Genomic DNA, 16,442 nt, shown 5'->3' with positions numbered 1-16,442 from the left:
CTGCATATTGTGTAAAAAAATGAAGGAAAATGTGTTTGTCAGGTCAACAGTGCAGGATCTGCATAGAAAAATACATTGTTGCTTTAAGGAGCCAGTAGCTTCCCTTTCCAGCATGCACTGAATTGGGAGTTTGCCTCACAGTCTCAGTTCTTTCAAATGGTGATATGAGATGTTTGGTAACTGAGAAAGATAATAGTTGTATTGAAAACCAGGGAAGGTTGTTTATGACTTCAGTGAGGATTAATAGGATGCAGAACGAGGATTACATGTAAAGATTTCTTCGGTATTGTTAATTCACACTGATAAACGCTGAATAGAACAGCAAGCATATCCTTAACCCATGGGGTATTTCCGGAGTTATTTTAAAATGAGGTACAGTAAGCCAGAATCTTCCTAGTCAGAAAGGTTATGTAATGTTGCAAGACCTAATGGAGTGTCAGTTCTGGATTACTCTTCCAAACAATAACGCTTGAAAAATGTATGAACAGATCTCCATGTAGCTGCTTTACATTTTTCGGTTATTGGATTTTTTTATCCAGGCAACAGATACTGCTTTTCTACATAAAGAATGTGCTCTAGGCTTACCAGGAACAGCCTTGTTAGCATCTTGATAAAGAATCATACAGGAAGCTATCCATCAAGCTATAGTTTGTTAAGAGGAAGCCATACCAGTTCTCAGAGGTTCATAATTAATGAACTAGTGATTTGTTTAGAAATTATATCTTTCGTTCTATCCAGATAAAATCTAAGAACGCTTCTAACATCTAAGGAAGGAGGAGTCCTTTCTGCCGGGGAAGAAGGACTACTAAAAAAAAACTCAGATCATGTGATAACTGGAATTGAAAGGATTTTGCTGGGAAGCTGAATCGTGCCTTGGGATAACAGGATGTCAGAATGTAGGGACTGAGTCTATCTGGCAAGTCAGTATCCGTAGGCCCAAATACGGCTATCTAACAGTGCCTCACCTGAATTCCTAACAATCCAAAAGGGGCAGGTGATTTTGGCATACCTCGAACATAAACCTCTAGTCTCCAAGAGATCAGTGGAAACAGATCATCACCTTTCATTTCTCACTCATGCATGCCCACAGTAAAAAAACATAAACACAAAGGAAGTATACAATATATTTATTGAAACAATCATAGTCAATCTTTTGGGCGGGCCACTCTGGCCTCACCCTCAGATAATCTATTATCTATAGGGCAGAAACAAGATAATGTCTATAATCGTGCCTCTAGAAGGTTCTTCCATCAGATTACCTAACCAGAATATAGTGGTCTCAATATGTAATCTCTTTGCTATTGCCTAAATTTAGGTAAATATCAGAGTTCCTTACATTATTATTATTATTATTATTATTATTATTATTATGTTTCTTATATAGCGCCGGAATCAACCCCCGAAGGGGTATCTCCGCGCTTGCCTTGGGAACCCGTCCTGGCTTTTCCCTGTGAGATAGCCCCTACAGGGCATCCCCAAGGTGAAAGCCAGGCATCTCGCCGCGGGGGGGGGCCGTTGTGGAGATTAAGCAAGCTTAATGCCCAGAGTTGCAGAGTGTGAACACCGAAGCGAGAATTATCGAGTCCATGGACATTTGAGCTCAAGACCCTGCCGCGTCGGGAATTGAACCTTGGTCCCGGATCTGACCTCTGCTTCAGGGTCTGCCTGCTCTAACCAGTGAGCCACACTTCTCCACTATGCTCTTTTACAGTTAGTTTAAACAGAGATATATTAACTGACCCACCCAGAAAAAGGGAAGAAGTTGTTCATTGTGGCTGGCTGAAAATCACCTCAATTTGAATGCCCCAAAAACAGAATTCCTCCTAATAGTCCCACATTTCAAAGTCCCCATAATGCATGATTGGATCAAACACCTTACTGGATTTAACGTCCAACCAACTATTGTAGACTCGGCGAAATCATTGGGTATAACACTTGACTGCAACCTCAATGTGCAGAAGCACATTAGTAACGCAACGAAGGGAGCAAACTTTCAGATCAACACACTAAGGAAATTAAAACCCTTCTTACCGGCTAATGACCTCAAGATGGCGGTTCAAGTTCTAGTTCTATCTCGGCTGGACTACGGAAGTGTTTCGCTATGCGGTCTCCCCACAGCTACGACAGCTCCTCTAAGAGCATCTACCCATGCGGCAGCTAGACTCATCACTGGCTCAAAAAGAAGGGCCCACATCTCCCATGACCTTAAATCTCTAAACTGGCTACCATTTGAAGCCAGAATTCCCCTGAAAATAGCATGCATGACTCATAAAGCCATACACTACAAGGCACCCAGCTATCTCACACAGTAACTTAGAATATCCGGCGGGATAAGATCCACAAGAAGTGCGGAAAACTTCTTGTTGAAACTACAACGATTCAACAAGAAAAAAACATACAAACGCTCCTTCTCTGGAATGGCGCCCAGCATTTGGAATGCCCTTCCCCCGGAAACAAGGCTGAACCCCTCTACTGCAGCTTTCAAACAGGAAGTTAAAGGCATTCTTATGGCAAAACTCTTAAACACAGACCTTTGATTCTGCATGAACACTCGTACATGGTATCATACTAGTCTATCTAATCAACCTAGTTTTGTTACCCTGTAGTTAATTGCGCTCCTAACAGGCACCTTATTGCTCTGCTTTTATCGTTCTCAATGATGTCATTGTATTTTAACCTACTTACCTGTCACTGTATTTTCCTCACACATCTCCTATTGTCTTGTGCTATGTTTTCGCTATGTACTTATGTACACCTCACCGACCTTTCCTTGAAGTATGTTACTTTTTATTCCCATGTGCTGTAAAGCGCTCTGATACCCGTAAGGGTCTTGTCCGCGCTCTATAAAACTCACTAAATAAATAAATAAATAAATAAATAAGAGTTCCAGGATCATACATATACCGGAGTGCAGTATTATATAGCCATAGAGAAGGTATTGAATACAGTTAGGTATATGTATCGGCCCTCTAAATTGATTTTTTTGTTTTGATTTTATTGTGTGAACTCACATATTATGCACACCTCTGACTCCCAGAGGCACGTGCCATCATCAATACACCAGCTATATCTTTAGTCACATGTACAACAATGATTATACCCAAACAAACCCCCTCCCCGCTGACGAAATAGTACCACAGGATATAATCAATATGCAACCCCCCCTCTCTCTACCCCCACCCGCGCCCCCTCTGCGTGCTAACTCGCCCATCCAACGCATAAAACAGCTAAACATGTCATGCCATGTAACTTCCATACCAACCGCCACTGTTCACAGTCCGTGTCCTCATATCGTCGGGAGGGAGGCCTCCTCAGCCGGCGGGTCGAGGTCTATACCCCGGTAGACCGCCCACCGTTTCCAGATTTTGAAGTGCTTCCGGGGACAGCCCCTTGCTAGAAATATGGGTTGTTCCAGGCCCATGCAATAGTCCATTCCGTTCTTCCAGGCCGTGAGTGACGGTGCATGGGGGGCTTTCCATGCTTTCGCAATATCATGTTTCGCCAGCGTAAGTCCTAACAACATTAAGTGACGCTTATACCTATTCCCCCCAACCCCAGCCATGACATGCAGCAGTGCTAGTTTAGGGTACCTCTGTATCCTCCAGGCTAAGACTTCATCAAGGCATCGATGAACCTCCTCCCAAAACCTTTGCAGCGATGGACAGTCCCACTCCGTATGCAGTAGTGTGCCAACTTCTGACCCACAGCGAAGGCAGTCAGGGGACGCCACTAGTCCCGCCTTCCACAACCGCTGTCTGGTGTAGTATGTGCGATTCAAGTATCTGAACTGGATTAGCCGCAGGCGCGTAGATATGGAAGCCCCCCCGGGGACTCTCGAGGGATTCAACCCAGTCCTCTTCGTCTAATTCCCTGACGTCCCGTTCCCAGTGGGTTCTAAGGCCACTCAAATCTGAGGAGCAATGCAGCACTAACATCTGGTAGATATGCGATAATTTTTTGTCTGGCAGCTCACCCATGAAGAGTTTGATGGGACTGAATTTGGGGGATCTGCTCCAGGCCAACTAGGGAGGGCGCCAGGGCATGTCGGAATTGCAGGTATTTATAGAACTGGGTGCGGGGCATCCCATAGTCCTCCTGTAAATTTGCAAAGGATTTCAGTGTATCGCCTGACAGAACGTCGCCCAGAGTGGAAATACCAATGGCGTCCCAGCCCCTGAAGCCCGACAGGGCGCTCAGCTGCGGGAGCCTTCCATTGCACCAAAGGGGGGTTTCCCGCGTGAGGACATTCCACCATCCCGTCCGCCGCAACACCTGCCTCCACACATGAAAGACCACCTGCGTGGCTGATGGGAGGGACCTCCTAAGGGGTGCCGCATGCAACAGCGTATGCACGGACGCCGAGCCCATTAGATGTCTTTCAACGGCGTACGCCGGGTCTCCCCTGTCACTGTACCACCAGTCATTCATCACTAGTAAATGCGCCGCCTTGTAGTACGAGAGCACGTCCGATGTGGCTAGCCCACCGGTGTATGTTGACAAAAAACACATCCGTAAAGCCACTAGGGCCACACCCCCTTCCCACAAAAATGCGCTCAGCGCTGAATTAAGCTGCTGAAACTAGCGGGGGGAATTATATGTGGGTGATTCTGTAGTTGGTACACCAGGCGTGGGAGCGCTACCATTTTAAAAATTGCAGACCACCCAAGAATAGATAGTGGCATCCACGCCAGACCTTCAGGTCTTCGCGCACCCGATCCCATACTGGAGCGATGTTACGTTCCCGGGATATAGTCGCATCAACAGCCACATTGTGGACTTGCCCGGGTTCATGTAGAGGCCAGAGGTCTCGCCAAAAATTTGCAAGATGCGCAGCAGTCGCAGGCTGGAGCAGTCCAGGGCAGTGAGGAAAAATAGGACATCATCAGCATAGAGAGCTATTATGTTGGTGAGACCAGGCGCCCATCGGAATCCCCTGAGGTGGGCATCAATGCACACCCACGCCGCGAGGGGCTCCATTGCGAGAGCAAATAGGTATGGGGAGAGGGGACAGCCTTGTCGCGTCCCCCGCCTGACCGGGAATGAGTGTGACACCGCGCGCCCCCGACATTCACCGATGCCGTGAGGCCCGTATAGAGCAAGAGGACATATGCTAAAAACCGTGGGCCGAGATTTAGGCGGCTCAGTAGGGCAAAAAGATACGTCCAGCTGAGTAAATCAAATGCCCTATCCATGTCTGCCAGGAACAGCGCAGCGGCTCCCCCAGTCCTCTCCAAGCCGACACCGCCACCTGAGCCCGCCTGATGTTATGGCGGGTAGCCCGCTGCGGCATAAACCCGGCCGGATCCGGATGTATCAGATCAGTGATATGCGGCTTGAGCCTAGTGGCGAGAGCCTTCGCCAAAATTTTGGCTTCAGTTTTCAGGAGTGATATTGGGCGATAAGACGCGTGGCTCTCCGGGCGTCTCCCAGGTTTCGAAAACACCACCACCTCGGCATGTTGCCAGTCCGGCGGGAGCGAACCGCTCTCACGTGATTCTTCAACGACCGGTCTAAGAAGCGGGCCAAGTTGAACCGAAAACTTCAGGAAGAATTCACTCGGGAATCCGTTGGGACCCGGTGCCTTGCCTGGGTTTAGGTCGCCCAGGGCAGCGCCCAACTCCTCGTCTGTCAGAGGCCGATCTAGCAGATCCCTAACCTCATCCGAGACGGCTCTTGGCGGGAGATCGGGGCAGTGGCTGTGCATGCATAATGCTCTGGCAAAGACGGTGCAACATTTTGCAGGACTTGTCGCCCCACTGGTAAACCCGACTATGGGTCGCCAACCAGGCGTGCCTCGCCTCATCCAGCAAAACCAACGCGTGTTGTTGTTGCGCCAGCACCAGCTGTCGCCGTGCTGGACCGCCATCAACCTCTCTGGCTCTGTGCTCCAGTGCTTCCAGCTCCGCCTCCCGTCGCACTAAATCCTTGCGTCGCTCCCTCCTGGCCGCAGCGCACCAGGATATGTCCACTCCCCGTAACATAGGCTTCAAGGCTTCCCAAAGAATAGATGGGGAGTCAACAGACCCCCTGTTTGCAGTTAGGTAATGATCTATTTCTACTGTGAGGTGCGCTGTGTATTTGTCTTGAGTCAAGTGCCGGCCTGACATCCGCTACCGAAACGGCTGCATGGCAGGGCCCACACGCAACACGGCGAGCACAGGCGACTGATCCGACAAGGCCCGCGGTAGGATTTCAACCGAAGCTATGCAAGAGCCAGGCCCCCTAGGGAGAAGAATGTAATCTAACCGGGAGATCGAATCCCGCGATGCCGAGAAGTATGTGTAGTCCCTTCTTGTACCATGTTTGTGTCGCCAATCGTCTAGCCAGTCCAGCTCTGTGATCATCGCTGACAGTTTAGTGTTAGTTCCTTCATTCCCCTGATCCTGACCCCCCACCCACTTCCGCCACCTGTCCCAACCTTTATCTACAACATCGTTCCAGTCCCCCCCCCCCACAATAGACAAAGTCAGGTATTTCACCCCACAGGGACATGATCTTTTCAACCAGTGGCCACTGGAGCGGCGGTGGTGCATAGACACTACCAAAAGTCACCCTATCTCCGCCTATCTCCCCCTGCACCACTACGTATCTACCTTGTGTGTCTGTCCAGGCGCGCTTATGTATGTATGGCACCCTGCGGTGTATAAGGACTGCCACCCCCATAGCCTGCGGTGTATAAGGACTGCCACCCTCATAGAGCCCCTTGTAAATCTGGAGTGAAACGTCTGTGTGTATCCGGAGCGCTGCAGGCATAGAGCTTTGGTTCCAAGCAAATGGGTTTCCTGTAACAAAAGAACGTCCACCCCCACCCTTTTGGCATACTGGAACACGGCACCCGCTTAATTTTGTCTAGCATCCTTCTCACATTCCAACTCATGACCCGTAGCGATCCGGGGCCTACCCGCCCTCCCTACCTGACAGTAGACATCTGAACAATATGACAAGTATAGGACTAGGAGTTCCAGCATCCAGCCAGCATGGTACATGGCAAACATTAGGCAATAGAGCGCACGCAAGCAAGGCCCCCCCTCCCAACATCCCAAGAACACCCTTCCTCCCCCATCCTCCCCCACCCCGCACCTCCCAAACATGGAAGCACCTGTCGCGGACGGATGACGACCAAGCTCCCAACAGGGGAGCAAGCGCTGCATCCTCCAATGGATCCCCAAGTAACAACCCATAAGAACTAGGCCATCACCCCCAACCTCCCATATTGAACAGGACGGGCTCCCAGCCTAAATCTACATTGCACCTGGGCTTCTATTAATAGCATACACATGAATCAGCGTTTATGTCCCACTGTCATCAAGGCACTACAGGCTGCTGATCTTGTGTCGGGTTGACCTGACGTGCAGCCGAGCCTGAGCGCGAGCTCCTGCCTGAGCGTGACCCTCTGCGTCCCTGACGCTGGCTCCTTAATCCCTCCCTGGCAAGCCCACTCGAGGAAGAGTCCGACTCTCCATCCCTGGCAGTGTTGAGGCGAATTTTGACTGTCTCATCAGTCCACTGAAACACTTCTTCAGGAGTGTCAAAGAACAATGTGCGGGACTTATAGACAACTCGCAGCCTGACCGGATAGAGTAGCGCATATTGGAACTTTAGATCTCGGAGACGGGCTTTGGCAGCGAGGAAGGATTGGCGCTGCTGCTGCACTAGCCTTGTGTAGTCCGGGAAGATCATTATCGTGGCATTGTCGTGCGTGAAGAGTACCCTTAAGTCTCGCCTGCCGCATGATAGCGTCCCAATCTGCATAGTTCAGGAATTTAGCAATGATCGGTCTCAGGCGCGCACCGACCGGGGGCTTCTGCACCAGTGCCCGATGGGCCCTCTCCACCACAAAGCATCTAGACAGGGAATCCGCCGGGATCCAGCCCTCCAGCCACTGCGCTATAGGGTCTCTGTTCTGCTCCCCTCACATCCTTCCGGAAAGCCAACGAAGCGCAGGTTGTTGCGTCGGGCCCGTCCTTCAGCATCCTCCGCCCTCAGGACCAGGCCCGTCTGCACTCTCTACTTGTCTGCAACCTTCCGTTTAAGTGTAGACACGTCGTCCTCTACGCCAGATATCCGAGTCTCCGCACTTGTAATGCGCTCCACCACATTCCTCAAGTCCTGTCAGAGAAGGGTAACATCCGCCCCGACCGCCCCTATCTTTGCGTCGAGCATGTCCCTCGACTGCGTGATTGCGGCAAGCAACGCCCTATTGTCCGGAGTGGGCTCCGGGGAGCCACCAGATCCCGTTGCCTCAGTGTATTTGTCAATGGGCCCACATTTACCCAGTCCCCCCCCGTCCCCTCCTCGTGTCAAGGCTCACTGTTAGCGCCACGCAGGATAGGAGTCCTACTGATGGCTCGATTATGCCGGCAGCTGACTAGGGCTGGGGGGGGGTCAGGACCAACTGCAATAAACGGGTAGAAGTCCGGAATCCGCGTCCACCCTAACTGGCTCAGTGTCACACCGCTCCTGTCCCAACTGTGCGTTCAAATGTCTCGGGGACTCTCACTCAAGCACCCCGGCCCAGACCGGCCCCCGGCAGCACCCCTCCAGCCCCACACAGCCTCCGGGTTCTACCCACCGGGGCCCGAACTGACCCCAGAATTATCAACTGGGGGAGCGCAGCACTCACTGCTGGTCTCCGCCGTTAGGCCGCCCCAGGCAGGGCTTCAGTGGACACTCTCCTCCCCACCGGGGCTCTCCACTGCCGCCGTGATGGGCGCCCGGCTCAAGATGGCGGCGCACTCCGCCAGCCCCACCAGGGCTCAGTCTATGCTCCCCCACACGGGGCAACGAACCTCCCTGCAGGCTTCCAGCTGCAGCGGTGATGGCGCAATACAGTCTTGCACCCGGGGCAAGCCCCAAAGCAGTTCCCCTGTAGCACAGCCACCCACCGACTCACTCCCGCTCTGCCACTCTGAAGTCGGCGTCCCGGCTATGTGGGCCACACAGGATCTTCCGGGCCCACGGCTCTCCACGCACCCCGCAGACCCTTCAGCTGGTGGCTGCTGGTTCCCTCAGGTATCCCCAGACCTCCTCACCGGGACCAGATTTGGTCCCCGAGCACACACAATGCTCACCAGCAGCTCGCTCTGCTCACCTCTTGGTCCCAGGGACCATCCGTTCAGCAAGGGGGGTTTACGTCCGACCCACGCCGGCGGGCACTCCCGTTCCAAGCCCAGGCGAGGAAGACAATGAGGCGCCGGAGGGCTCCAGGCCAGCCGAGCCCCCGGGAGATACCGTATGCCAGGCCTCCCCTACCGCCGCGCCTGTGGTCAGATCCAGGCCGGGCCATGCCAAAATTGAGGCCTCCGGGCCGGCTGCACCCCCAAGGAAGGAAATCCGCACTGGAGTCGCCACAGGAGCACCTTCTGCGGAGGTCCGCTCTCGGCTCCTGGTACCGGCGCCGCTCTCTACCGCACCAGCAGCAGCGGATACACCCGGACCCAGCAGCCCCGAAATCAAGGTCCCGGCTGCCTAGGCCCCAACGGACCACGTGGGACTCCGCCGCTTCACCGGGCCGCTGCTCCTCCTCCCGGGGCTTTACCGATCCGAGGATGCCACCGAGTGCAGCCAAGCGCCCCGCCGCCGATTGCCGTTGCAGGGGACTCGTGTTGAACCCCAGGGCCAGGATAAATGTTTATTAGTGTGTTAGGCTGGTCGGAGCTCAGGCTCTAAACGACCGCCATGTTCGCCGGCTTAGCCACGCCCCCCTAAATTTTTAAAGGAAATATTAGTTTAAAAAAAAAATTTGCATCATATTTAGGTACTGGAGTTTTTTTATCAAGAGTTGAATCCACCTCATTTGCCATCTTTTATTATGATCACGGTTAAGGAGTCTTCAAAAAGAGGTAAAATCCCTTATCTGTGAATGCAAGGAGGAGGGGTTTGTACCATTATTCAGGAATTTACCTAGGTGCGCCTTTAAAGCTAATTCTGCAGTACAATTCCCATATCAGGGAGAGTCCTACCAACATTTGGCTGAAGCTGCTGTTTGCTTCCATTAAGGTATGCTCCTTTTTATGCAGCAAGGAGACACCAGGACGTGCGCAATATAGTGTATTTTCTGTAGGCACACTGGAAGCTCCGCCAGCTCCAGGGAGAAATAGGATATGCTTTGTGGTCTTAGCACCATTACTTTTACAAGAGACACAAATATATATATGTGTAGTCACAAGCGCGCTCAAATCATTTTCAACAACGTTTCGCACCCCTAAACTAACAATGATAATTCAAAACCTCTCTAATACTAAATAAGCACTACATTCAAATACTGAGCATAATACGTCAATCCTCTCCTTCTTGCCATCAGCATGTTAAAAAGAAAAACTACAATTTCCAAAAAGTGTCCCTAATAGTTGCCAAGTGGCTACCAAGTAACTCCTTCAGCACATTGCATTATCTGACTAGAAGTGCAATTTTTCTCAGAGGTGGAATGGTAGCAATTAATTACTGGGCTAATGCCCGATTACTCAGGATTGATTAAAATCTCTCAACTAGAAAGACTTCACCCGCTGGTTTTAGGCTGCTTCATTAAATGTGACTACATTCCACAAATTAGCATCAGTAAAGGCAAACATGTTTTAAAGCAGCGTTGTGGTTACACTAGCTGTGCTGCAGCTCTTCCATCCCAGTATCCCAAAGCAGAAATTGTGCCCACTGACGGGCACTTCTCTACAGCTCATGTTCACAGTGCACAGCTCCACAAGTGTACGCTGAAACAATATGTATTATTATTACAAGTGACATGTTCGCCAGCTACTCAAAGCAACACTCCCCGACATGACTTTCTCATTGTAAGATCACAAATATTGTATACTGTGATGCCACAGGCATTCCTGAGACAATTCATTAGAATAGGGAAACAAGTTTGTGACCATGTACGCAAGCATTTTATAAGCACTGGGCCTGTTGTGAGGCTGTTGTAAACCATTGCTGTGCACAAAAGAGTAAGAAAAAAATCTTTATTTGCATGATGAATTAAAACCATTGCAATAACATTTACATTATTAAGGTAGAATAGTAATCAAATGTGCAAAATAGGAAACCATGCTTAAAACGTAAATTCTATTCTGCCTTATATGACAATATTAAGATGGCGAAATAAAAAAACAAGTTACTTACCTGTAACTTTGGTTCCCCAGTATTGGTAACTGTCATAGATTCCCATGCTTTTGTATCATTTCCCGTCATCCGAATGGGAGTCTCGGTAACAAAAATAAGATAGCAGTAGGTACAAAAGGGAAAGAAAAAGGCCTAGGCCTCGGCCTCATTCCCTTTTGTATCCTATCCGCCTCTTTTTGTAAAAGAGACCAAACTTAGGCATCAGATAATCAGAAGAGCCTCACCCCTTAGAACCCTCCTGCAGGAACCTCAGAGCCTCAGATTTTCGTAGCCGTTGTGTAACAGTCACCATACCTGCTGAAGGCTGAGCTTTCCTCGGGGAGGTGGGTGGGCGAATGGGAATCTATGAAAGTTACCAATACTGGGAAACCAAAGTTACAGTACTGGAACTTTCATAGATTCCCATGCTTTTGTATCTGAGTAGCAAGCAGTTAGCAATAAAAAACACATTTTGGGGCATAAATATACCTTGTAATAGCCACTAATACATGAAGATACAAAATGTGCAAATAAGGAAGGTGGGATAGAAAGGAAAGCTCACCAATTAGTGGAAGAGGTTCCTCAGGACTGCCTGGCCCACAGCTGTGTCTTCTTGTTGCAAAGATTCCAAGCAGTAATGCTTTGTAAAGGTGTGCACGCTGCTACAAGTCGCAGCCCTGCAAATGTCTTTGATGTGCACTCCCGCAAAGAGAGCTGTTGAAGAAGCCACTGATCTTGTGGAATGTGCTCTAACTTTGCTGGTCAGAGGTTTACCCGCTGCAGCATGGCAATGTAGAATGTAATCCACCTCGCAATACCCTGATTTGCTAGAGGGAGGCCCTTGCAAGGCCCACAAAAAGCAATGAAAAATTGGGAGGATTTACGGAATCCTTTGGTGCGATCTAAATAACTGTGTATGGAGGCAAGATGGCGGTGGTGTGCTAGACCGCTGTGAGACACCTCCCAGGCCAGCGCTTGGAACACGACGAGAATGGAGGTGTTTGCTCACCTGAGTAACTAACGGGTGCAAAAGGACTTACCCTTCTTCTTTTTGCTACTTCTTTCTCCCGACGATGATAACGAAGAGATGGCTGGGAATCGAGCAGAGAACCGACTCTTGATGGTTACACAGGACCCGACTGCCCTGCAGCTCCGCTTTTCATTCTGCACTTCGCTGATTGGGGTGTTCATGCTGAGACTGATTGCTCGCATTCAGACCAGAGAGGCAGCCGCACAAAAGAAGCAAGTTAGCCCCCCAGGGTATATCAGGAGAATGCAGTGATTTATTTAGTAATTGTATTTATTTTTTCAGTTTATAGAGCGCGGCAGCTACCCAAAAAGGGTTTCCCGGCGCTAACGGAGACAAGAGCCACAAACACTGGGTCATAGATGGTTGTTTAAACAGCCAGGTTTTAATTGCTTTCCGAAAACGGCCATAGCAGCTTTCAGCGCGGATGTCCAGGGGGAGAGAGTCCCAAAGCCTGGGACCCATAGAGGCGAAGGACCTCCAGCCAATCCTTGAGAGTCTGACCTTAGGCACACAGAAAAGTTCTTGGGTGGACAACCGCAGTGTGTGTGTTGGGGAGTATGTCTTGACCAGTGATTTCAGATATCTTGGGGCCGTGCCTGCTTTAATTTTGTACATGTAGCTTAGGGCTTTAAACTTCACACGACTCTCCACTCTGAGCCAGTGAAGGTCCCTCAGACACCCTGCGATAGGTTTGTATCTTTTGCAGCTGCAGAGTAGACGCGCCGCGGCGTTCTGGACCATTTGGAGGCGCCTGGTGACTGCCTTGGTAGCCCCCAGGTAGAGTACATTACCGTAATCCAACCGGGAGGTCACCAATGCATTGACCACAGACCTCTGGGTGTCAACAGGCAGCATTCACAAAATCTTCCTCAGCCAGCGCAGGATGGCAAAGCAAGTGGCCGCCACTTTCTTCGCTTGTGTCTGCATTGTAAGCCCCTGATCTATAATCACCCCCAAGTTGCGGACGTGCTCAGATGCGGATGAAATAGGGCCCATTTCGGCCGGCCAATGCTTGGAAGACCACAGATCATGCTTATTCCCAAGGATCAGAATCTCCGTTTTCCCCCCATTCAGCTTGAGCAGATTTTGATTCATCCAAGTAGCTATTTCACTGAGACCCGACTGAAGGAGGGAAATGGGGGACAGATCCGATTGTGAAAGGGAAAAAACGATCTGAGAGTCATCCGCGTAGGTAAACAGTGTGAGCCCCGCTTGCTCAGCGATGTAGGCCAAGGGAGTAACATATATAGATTAAAAAGAAGGGGGCTGAGGATTGAACACTGGGGCACTCCAAAAGGAGAGGCATGAACCTTGGATGACGAGGACTGAGAGAAGACTTGGAAGGTCTGATCGGCCAGGAAAGATTCCAGCCATTTCAGGGCCTTACCACCAATGCCTAGGGAGGCCAATGCTCTAAGCAAAGTGATCTCTCCGCTGGTGTAGTAGGTTGAGGAAAGAAAGCTTTAAGAATAACCGGCTCATTTAAGTGGAAGTCCGAGGGCACCTTGGGTATGAAATTCGGGTTAGTTCTCAAGATTACTGTATTCCTTTTGAACTGGAGAAACGGCTCTTGGATCGTGAGAGCCTGCAACTCCCCAATGAGTCTTGCTGATGTGAGGGCAAGAAGGAGAGCCAATTTCCAAGAAAGGAATTTCATGTCTGACCGATGTATTGGTTCAAATGGGTCCTTCATGAGTTGAGTGAGGACCAAATTTAATTGCCAAGTAGGAGGCAGAGGCCTCACCGGGGCTAGACACGGACCAATCCTTTGAGAAATTGTTTCACTATCCTGTACGTCTGTACCTAGAAATTGCTGCCAAATGAACTTTTATGGATGAATGGGCCAGTCCCGTCTTGGCCAAGGACAAAAGATAAGGCAGAAGTTGATGAGGTTCTGAAGAAAAAGGGTCAACCACTTCCTTTCTGCACCAAATACAAAATCTCTTCCACTTGAGACGGTAAGTCTTGTTCGTGGAAGGGGATCTAGTCTGGGAGAGAACTTCTTTTATTTCATTAGAGATAGGAAGATTCATAAATTCTCGCTGTTCAGGAGCCATGCTGTCAGGTGCAATGACTCTGGATCCGGATGCCAAATTTGTCCTTCAGACATTGTGAGAAGGTCTGGAATGGTTCTCAAGGGAAGAGGAGGAGCCAGCGACAACAGATGGAGTTCCGTGAACCAGAACTGTCTTGGCCAAGCAGGGGCTATCAATATCATCCTGCATGTAATGTAATGTAATGTAATGTAATGATGTCTTGTAAAGCGCATGAATCACCCCACATGGGGTATCTCCGCACTGTAGGCTGCTGGGGAACCCGTCCTGGCTTTCCCTGTGAGCTGGTTCCTACTGGGTATCTCCAAGGTGGAACCAGGAATCCCCGGCGTATGTGGGGGGCCGTTGTGGAGATGAGGCAAGCTAATGCCCAGAGTGGCCGAGTGTGATCCCTGGTTAGAGTAGGCACCGAGGCGAGAATTATCGAGTCCGCTGACCCTGGTCCACGACCCTGCCGCATCGAGAATTGAACCCTGGTCCCGGGCCGTCCTCTGCTTCCGGGTCTGCCGCCTCTAACCAGTGAGCCACACCACTCCACTGGTTCTACTTTTATCTTCCTGATGAGCCTCGGGATCAGAGGAATGGGGGTAAAGGCGCAGACAAATGTCCTTGACCAGGCTATCGAAAGAGCATTCCCCAATGATCCTCGGTGGTGAAGCCTGCTTGCATAAGGCCAGCATTTCTTGTTGGTCGGTGTAGCAAATAGATCTATTGCAGGTTTGCCCCACTGCTGAAAGATCTCGTCCAGAACCTGCGGGTTCACTTCCCACTTGTGACTGATGGAGGATAATCTGTTTAGTCTGTCTGCATTCTCGTTTAAACTCCCTGGTAGGTGTTCTGCCTGCAGCGATATCTCGTGAAGGAACGCCCATTCCCAGATTTCCTGAGCTTCCTGAAAGAATGAAAGAGACCTGGTTCCTCCTTCTTTGTTGATGTAATGCATGGCTGTGGTGTTGTCCGTCCGGATGCGAACCTTTGAACCTCTTAAGCGAGGGAGAAAAGCTTGAAGAGCCAGTTTGATTGCTCTGAGCTCCAAGAGATTGATGTGGAGCCGACGGTTCTGAGGAGACCAATGTCCACTGACATGCAGGTCCTGCAGCACTGCTCCACAACCATTCAACGTCGCATCCATCGTCACCACCTGAGGAGACTGATCGCTAACGAAGGATAGACCTTGGGACAAGTTTTCCTGCATTGTCCACCACAAGGCCGCTTTTTTCATTGCTGAGGTGATGGTCACCTAGTCATCGAACGACCCGTGAATCTGTTTCCATTGGATGTCCAGTTGCTCCTGAAGAGGACGCAGTGTGGAATTAGAGGAATGCATGATGACATTACCCCAGAAGAGATTTGTAGCGGCATACTGAAAGACACCTTCTTTGTAAGTCTAGCGCCACGGTCCGCAGTTTTTCCTGCCTCTCCAAGGTCAGGAAAGCTTTCTTGAGATCCGAGTCCAGAATGGCTCCCAGTAAGTGTGCTGTCCTGGACGTGACCAGAGACGACTTCTCCTTGTTTAAAGTGCGACCTAAATTCAGAAACAGGTTGGTACATGCGTCGACCGTATCCCTCGTGGCCTCCTTGGACGGAGCCTTCAGTAACTAATCGTCCAGGTAAGGAAAGACCTGAAAGTGATTCTTCCGTAGAAACGCTGCTACTGGTGCCAGCACCTTCGTGAATATTCTCAGGGCTGAGCGAAGACCAAAGGGTAAAACCCTGAATTGAAAGTGGCTATTAGCTACTGTAAATCGTAGGAACCTTCTGTGTGCTGGGTGAATCGAAACATGAAAGTAGCTCCCTCTTTTTGGAACACCCTTCCCCTTCCTCTTAGGTTGCCCTCCCCACACACCAGGTTCAGATCCCTTCTCAAGACTTTCCTCTTCATTGAGGCCTACAATTAGTTCTCCCCCTCACGCCTCTTTCACTGTCCTCAGCACAAGTGCCAAGAAACCTTAAGGTGATAGCTGCGCTCTACAAATTTTTTTAACATAACATCCTCGAGATCGAGCGTGGCCATGAAATCCCCCGGACTGATTAGACGTAGAATGTCTTGAAGAGAGACCATCCGGAAAGACAGGGAGATGAGATAGGTGTTGAGCTCCCTAAGGTTTAAAGTGGGGCGCCATTTCTCTAGCGTCTTCCTTACCAGGAAGAGCCTGGAATAGAATCCCTCTCCTCTTTGGGCGGAGGGGACCGGCTCTAAAGCACCCTTCAGGAGCATTTGATGAATTTCGAGCCGCAGAAGATGCAGATGCAGATGTTTTGAT

General features: G+C 50.2%; 1 protein-coding gene across 1 annotated transcript in view; it reads right to left on the bottom strand.

The window, feature by feature from the left end:
• LOC147699006 (potassium/sodium hyperpolarization-activated cyclic nucleotide-gated channel 2-like) overlaps positions 1 to 16,442 on the bottom strand; it is a 1,915,905-nt gene that overhangs the window by 1,810,883 nt on the left and 88,580 nt on the right. The gene's annotated exons all lie outside the window — the stretch shown is intronic.

Source organism: Lissotriton vulgaris, chromosome 8 (genome assembly GCF_964263255.1).
Source record: "Lissotriton vulgaris chromosome 8, aLisVul1.2, whole genome shotgun sequence".
Lineage (NCBI taxonomy): Eukaryota > Metazoa > Chordata > Amphibia > Caudata > Salamandridae > Lissotriton > Lissotriton vulgaris.
This window is presented reverse-complemented; position numbering and strand designations above follow the sequence as displayed.